This window comes from Diabrotica virgifera, chromosome 4 (assembly GCF_917563875.1).
Source record: "Diabrotica virgifera virgifera chromosome 4, PGI_DIABVI_V3a".
Taxonomy (NCBI): Eukaryota; Metazoa; Arthropoda; class Insecta; order Coleoptera; family Chrysomelidae; genus Diabrotica; species Diabrotica virgifera.
This window is the reverse complement of record NC_065446.1, coordinates 149,171,926-149,179,933: the sequence shown is the minus strand read 5'-3', so window position 1 is coordinate 149,179,933 and position 8,008 is coordinate 149,171,926. Positions and strand designations below refer to the sequence as shown.

At 30.3% G+C, this 8,008-nt stretch overlaps 1 long non-coding RNA gene across 1 annotated transcript; it reads right to left on the bottom strand.

The window, feature by feature from the left end:
- Window positions 1–764: 764 nt before the first annotated feature.
- LOC126883962 (uncharacterized) lies at window positions 765–3,027 on the bottom strand. Its single transcript, XR_007697785.1, has 3 exons — window positions 2,949–3,027; window positions 2,241–2,502; window positions 765–1,931 (listed from the first exon to the last, which is right to left on the bottom strand). It is a non-coding gene; the product is annotated as an uncharacterized LOC126883962 (long non-coding RNA).
- Between the last annotated feature and the right edge of the window lie 4,981 nt (window positions 3,028–8,008).

Here is an 8,008-nt window from a genome sequence, read left to right as displayed (position 1 = left end):
TTCTTAACATAGTAGACTATATTAAAAATCATTTGAACATAAACAGAGTTTATTATGTAAAACTACTCCAATTCTACAGGGTGCGAATTTTGCTACGAAATTAATAAAAAAACGTAATTATCTTTTAACCTACCCTGTATAATATTACAAAAACTTATATTTTAAGAAAGAAGAAATCAAGGAGAATCCAAAAATGTGAAAATATACAGGGTGTCCCATTAAAAAAACGAAGTTACAAACGAAAAACGAAAAACGAAGTTCTCAAGATATTTCTAATAGGCCCTTTATCTGCCTCACCCTGTACATTTAATACCAAAACAGTGGGATATATTTTTTTAGTTGAGGACACTTGGTCACAATGCATTGTTTCAGGATAAGGTGAAATATCTTCAATAAGTGGAAAAAAGCATGTAAGTCATATTATAATATAATACATACTTTGCATACATACTCTTAATATGTCGCTCATTAAATGCAACAATGTCATATCTCAAAAAACTTACTTTCGAGAAAATTCAATTTTAAGTTTTGGATGCTGCTAAAAAAATTTTTTATTTATTGAAAAAAAAAATGCTTAAAACCATTAGACAATGTGATTGTTTTGTCTAAGAATCAATTGAAAAAAAAAGAGTTTTTTAATTTTAAGGGTTAATAAGATCAAATTATTAAAAAATGTTCCATTTTGTGACGTTATTGTCACTTAAATGCATTTGTAAAAGAGGTACAAATTGAAATATGATGATCTTGTCATTATTTAAACACAGTTTTTGGCAAATAATTTTAATATGTCAACTTGTTAAAAACAAGAAGTTACAAAATAAGAAAACTACAAATAAAAATACAGTTCAAGAAACATTAATAAAATATTTTGGCTTAGATATTTTAATGAAAATACGCATGTTTCGCAAAGGTCTTTCTTGGGTGTAAAGAAAGAAATATTAAATTCTTTGACAAAAACTTCATGGAAAATTGCGTAACTTGCAAAAGGTCTATTTCTTTGTTTACAGATTTCAATATAGTCTCTATGAATATCTGCCAATGAGCGGCTACCATCAATAAATATTCGGGATGTATTGGCGCGAGTAATAACTTTCAATTCTTGGGATTGATGTTATGTGCTGTCTAATATCTTCCCGAATTTCTGGATTTAGCGATTTCTGGTTTCCGTGTCTTCCACATTTGTCCGAATCAAGGAGGACCTCTAAAACTTTATTCCGTTTTTCTTGCACAGTTCTTATTATGCGATCAGGTATGTCCAAAGTATTTGCAAAAAATACTTTGCAAACTCGAATCTACTTACCTTCTTTTACAAAATAGTATGCGTTGTTTTTGTCTCTGGATTTTCTTGTACCTCCGACACGAATATACCGATATTGGGGTACAACTGGTACCAACAGTTTGTTAATATACTCTCTCTGTTTTTGAAATTCACCGAGTGACCAATAGCTTAAAAAAATCTGTATTCCCTCCTCTTCGGTAAATTTAGATGGACACTTGAGTTTACAATCTTTGCACGGATACCTTACTTGTCTTTTTTGTCTCATCTTTTTGTTTTTTGAATGAGTTTGGTAGGCTTCACCACAATTTCTCATTTTTTTTTGTAAGATTTCTCTTCCAGTTTTCAGTATTCCGTTGACTTTTCTTGCCTTTCTTTGGGGGTGTAACAAGAATAGGAATGTCTTGGTTTGCTGATAAGGTTTGATTAGGCTCATTATTACCGTCGTCGTGGTTTTCTTTATCACACTCTTCTGATTCTTCATCACTCTTTGGTACATAGTTATGATCGTTAATTATGTCTTCACAATCTTCAGAGGACGAAGAAGAGCTACTACTACTGGAAGACCTACTAGAACACCTACTACAACAGCTGCTTGAAGATGATGAAGAACTTGTTGACTTAGAAACTCCAGGAACAGCTATATTCTTATCACCTGTAAAAAATAATTATCTTTAAACACTATTAACTTCCAAAATCATACCATTTTTGAATTTTTTTGCATTTTTTAATTTTATATGGGAGTGACTAGGTGTCAAATAAAATACACCATTAAATCTTATACTGTTTTTTCCATATTATAACATAAAATACGTAGGCAAACTATATTTTTTTTTATTTTAATGTTTCAGAACTAATTTTTTTATAAAAATATTTTCCTTGTAGCACCAATATTTCTAAACCGCAACGCCGCGCCCCCTCACATTTTTCCAAAAGCTGGAACAGCCACTGAAAAAATACTTACCTAGTGTACTTGAAGATTCTTGATTTTTTACAAAAAAAACTCATTGTCCATCTCTGAAACGTTTGTTTCATATTCTTGTTTGTTTTGTTGTTCATCATTGTCGAGCATATTCTTTGGGGTACCATTTTCACATTCAAAAACAGAAACTGTGTAGTCAGACATATACTGTTTGGTCGATGCATCCTCATTGGTAGATTGCTGCTGCTTTAAAAGCTGCTGAATCTTTTTTAAGCGAAATTTAGGACATTATTACGTTGAAAGCCTAAAATAGTATATTTTTTAAATTAGATCAAATAAAAAGTATTAGACAAATAAACATAATTTGCAATTATTTTTGGTTTTAAATTTAAAAATTAGTAAAATTTAATGTAATCAATTGGTTGCAATCCCAAATGGAGAAAAAAGTTGTGTTTAAAGATTGACCTAACCTTAAATAAATATTATTCCTTTTAAATTTTTAAATAATATTTTGTAACAATAAAGTCATATTGTTTACAAAAACTCACACACCTCCAGCAAAAAAAATATTAAATTCTTTGTAATAAAGTCTTAAGAAAAAATAATACACCAAACAAATATTTTTTTCAGAACAATAGCGTCATATTTTTAATTATTAAAACCTAAACGTTTATCATTTTTTGGCGAAAAAAGTACTAATTCTAAATAATGCGTTATTGAAATAAAATATTATCAAATAAAAGATCTTACCTTTAGTGAAATATCCTCATAAAACACAATAACACGTTTTTAAACAAAAGCGTAAGCACGTGCCACTTCAACTGACAAACCACAACTGAAATAAAACACTCTTGCGGTAAAAATTTAGACTTCGTCGCAGAAATACTACAATCGTTTGGCGCCATCTCTCAGTTAATTGTTAAGTTACAGATATATCGATCTAACAAAGTAAACTTTATACAATTTACTTTCTGTTAAACCACATAACTCAAAAATTCGATTTTTTGAGATATGACGTTGTTGAATTTAATGAGCGATGTAGTCTCGTATAAATTTGTAGTGACATGATTTTAAGTATAAGAACAAGAAGCTTGCAACAATTTTCAGAGAAAAAAGAAAACTAAGACTATTTTAAAATGATTATTCGAAATAAAACCTATGCACATATTCACTGTATTTGCCATCTAGTGGAATAACTGTAAAATTAAGCCAGTAAAAAAGGTACATTAAGTATAATTAAATTAATTAAATCATCTTGTATACTAAAATTAAGGTTGGAAAATTGTCGTTTCAAAATGAAAATCGACAGGGGCAACAGTACCTATACTAAAATTTTGAGAATATTGAATTACTAGAACACACATGAAGTGTAAGAAATAATCGTTGAAGTAAGAACCAGTGTCTAAACCTCACTGATACGCGACATTTTTCGTATTATCATAATACAGAGTGGGCCAAAGACAACCTCCTGGATATTTGGCAGTATTTATTAGATTTTAAGGAAATAACAAAACAGGTCGATATTTTTGATCTAAGGGAGACACATTTTTACTGTACATACATCTGTCATTTGTCAACCCCCTCCCTTCTACTTCCCCCACTCTTTGTTTTTAAATAGGGAATGGAGGCGTGTGCTAGCTTGTTTGAAAGGCTATTCAATTCTCTATTCAGTAGTATAAAAATTATCATAATTATTTATACAAGGTGTTCAGGAAAAAAAATTAATAATTAAATTAATTCACACAAAAAGAAGAATGTATGTAATTTATTTAATCCAAAATACATTCTACTGCTGTTACAAACCAGAAAAAAAATATTTTTTGATAAATACACATTGCTTTTCGCTTAGTTTCCTGCCACCCATCTGCCTCTTGGTAGGTTGAATATTGAATGTAAGCAACAAAAAATGTTTATTTATCAAATAAACATTTTTTCTGTTTTCTGTCAGCAGAAGAATGTATTTTGAGTTAAATAAATTACATACATTCTTCTTTTTATGTCAATTAATTTAATTCAAAATAATTTTTCTTGGCCACTCTGTATAAATAATTATGTCAATGTTAATAATACTGGATAGAGAATTGAATATCCTTTCAAATGAGCTAGCACACGCCCCTATTCCCTATTTAAAAATAAGGGGTGGGGGAAATGGAAGGGAGGTGGTTGACAAATGACAGATGTATGTACCGTAAAAATGTGTTCCCCTTAGATCAAGAGTCGGGATTTTATATTTATATGTTAAGTTCAATATAAATTTCACATAACCGAACTATCACTGTATCCTCCATTTTGATTATTATTGTTCTCAACTAACGCCATTTTCAAAATTATTGCCTTCCTATCCATCTTTAATGTAAATTATTGAAAAATATAAAACTATTTCTTCATTAACGCTAGTATCCGATAAGGCTACCGTGATTTAATGCTTAGGTACTAAAATGTTATAAAATTAACAAACAGTACGAGCAAGAACAAGGAGTCCACATCATTCTTATAACTACAAGTGACTGAAACATCGAAACACTAATAATTCTTACTGTGTTACACAGAAAAATGCGGTAGAAACCACTAATCTCATATTTATCGACAACACTGTATGGTTCTCACTTGATGAGCTGTAAGGAAATATACAGGTAAAGTTGTCCTCACTTTGTGCGCATAACAAAAAAATATATACAGTCCCACTTTAACAGCTGCGTATAATGGCCTCACTTTGGTGGCAATATACTTGAACAATGCGGGACATATATACGTAATTTTTTTTGTGTATATTGGTCATTTTTCAATTGCTATTTACTTGTCAAGGTCACTATGAAGAGTTGAAACCATTATGTCTACGTTTTCTACCGGTCCTCACTAAGTGCGCGTATTGTCAGGACCTCACTTTGATATCTGCGCATAAATATATCTCACTTGCCATTGTCAAGTCAGGTAGTTCCGCTTCTCGCTGCTGCTTGAAGTAAACTCAGTTTACACAGTTTACTTCAAGCAGCAGCGAGAAGCGGAACTACCTGACTTGACAATGGCAAGTGAGATCTTGCCGAAACGTCGTCAAAATAATGGTTTTTATCAAAACCAAAATTATTCAACGCGGAGTCAAACCCGGAAAACAACAGAAAGCACATATAGCTCCCGCGGAAACTTCAAGTGTAACATATATATATATATATATATATATATATATATATATATATATATATATATATATATATATATATACATCCCGCTATCATTATGTCATCTTTTCATGTTGCAGTCATTTGGCATCACCAAGAAATACTATCATTTTCGAATTTTAATTCGTGTATGTTTGTTGAGCGCATTTTTTAACGCCCTGTATCGTTCTCAGTTTTCTAAAATTTTAATTTTAAAAATTTAAATTATATACAAAAATTTTTACACTTCATAACCATTTTGACTTCCACCACATAAAAATGTGTATTTCCCATCATTTTGCCGCTTTTCGACGTTGCCACGAGTTAAAAATACCGATCTTTTGAGGACAGGTAGAAAAGGTCTATTGTAAACTTAGAGGATGGAATATTTTGGTAAAATATTCCATCCTCTCAGATTATAAACTACATAAAAGGTAGGTTCTTTACCTGTTCAGCTGGATTACCAAGCAAGGGTCTAAATATTTTACGAGTTGAATTGTGTTTATTTGATTTCATCTGTTAAATTAAAATTTCTCATACCGACTTAAAATATTTGTTTGAAAAATTCATTTTATATTTTCGTTTAATTTACTTAGGGTTTTTGGTCAGAATTTTGAAGAAACGCTTGGTTTGACATAAAATTTGGGACACGTACCTATAGCTAATATGTTAAAGAAAAAAAGTGATATTGTGCCGATATGTGCTTTTGATCTGGAGGTGAGTTTCGTCGGTTATAGGGTATGAAAACAAATACGTTCAAATAAGTCCGGAATTGGATAAACTGACTAATTCTAAGCAACTTCTATTTTATAGCGTTTTTCACTAAGTCAATACTTTTAGAGATATTTGCGAGTGAATATGTTCATTTTTCAACAAAAAAAAAAACGTTTTTATACGGTTTTTCGCAAATAACTCAAAAAGTAGGTACTTTATTGAAAAAAAAATTAGCAAATAGTAAATATAGCTTATAAAAAAGTGAAAAAATGGTATATGTGTCAGGTCTGTAGACCCAGTAGAAGCAGAGTTATTGCTAAGCTTTGTTTTAAAACCAAGAGGAGTAGGTAAACTAAATGGCAGATTCACACCCAAGAAAGTCACTAGAAATATCATCAGATAAATCTTCTTTTTTGGTTGATCATATCGGCCTTTGACGGTAATCTTGACTAAAAATCTAAAAATAAAAGGAAGAACGCAGAAAATACAAAAATTGCTGATAAAATAAATAAACTAACCTATGAAATGCCAATAGTGTCAAAATTTGATATGAGTAAAATTGCCTGAGGTTGTACCAATTACAAACAAGGTGTACGGCGCGGGAAATTTGAATGACTCCTCTTGTTTAAAAACAGACTATAGTGAAAAATAAGCTCTTATATCTCAAATTCCAAATCGAATATTTTAACGTGAAATAAAAAAAATGAAACACTTTTCTGGAAAAACTTATTACAACTTTCTTAAAGTGTTTAAGAAAACGTTTATTTTTATTTTTTTTTAAGTTTCCAGCAGCAAGAGTAAGCAGGTTACGCTCAAAATACAGTTGTTCCTTTTTTTTTGGTTAAAAATATTCTAAAAACTCCCTCTAATTAACAGCCCAAATGGAATTAATCGTTACCACTTCACAAGTAACTTTATGTATTGTTTGTGTTTGTAAGTTTCATCAGTTCAAAGTGCTTATTTGTGGAAAAATTTGGTTTTAAAGTAAATTTTTTTAAATCTTTAATTTTGAAAAAAAGACTTTTGTCAAAATAACTTAAAAATTATTAGTGATACCAAATATCTTAAAGAGTAAAAAATGTAGGTGTTGCTTTTTTAAATATTTGGAATTTTTTGATTTTCTGGAAGACAAAAATTGGTTAAGATATGGCTGTTCAAAATTTGCATATACATACTCGTGACTAGTGATTCGTTCGAGGCCTTTCAACAAAACCCCTTTCAAAAATAAGCATTTTGAACCAATGCAACTTACAGATCATATACAGGGTTTCCCCGAAAATAGTGCATTCCTTAAAGGTATAGATAGAAAGCACAATGTAGAGCAAAAAAGTCTTATAACATTTTATTCTAAATTCAGCCGTTTGACCAAAAAACGAAAATACATTTTGATATGCAAATTGATACTCAATTAGTAAATAAACAAGGGGTCCCATTAGATTAAATTTCACAGTCACAGGTTCTTCTACGCCATGTTGCCAGGTCATATAAATTTATGAAAATAAAAATTTACTCTTATGGAGAACAACGTAATTTTTGTTGAAACGGTTAACTTTAGGAAAAAATGTTACAACACCTTTTTGTTCTAAATTGTGTATTATATCCACACCTTAAAGGAACGCACTATTTTCGGAGACACCCTGTATAAACAATACATTTATCTAAAGTAACGTGTGAAGCGATAAAAATTAATTTTCATGACTTTCTTTTGCCAAAAAAAGGGAACGATTTTATTTTCAGCGTAACTTGCTTACTTTTCACGCTAGAAACTGTTTTAAAAACACCAAAAAAAATTTTTTTTAAACACTTTAAAAGAGTTATGATGAGTGTTTCCCGAAAAGTGCTTTATTTTTTTGGTTATTTTACGTTGAAATATTCGATTTGGTATTTGACGAATAAGAACCTATTTTTCATTAGCTGCAACCCTGCTTCTACTGGGTCTAC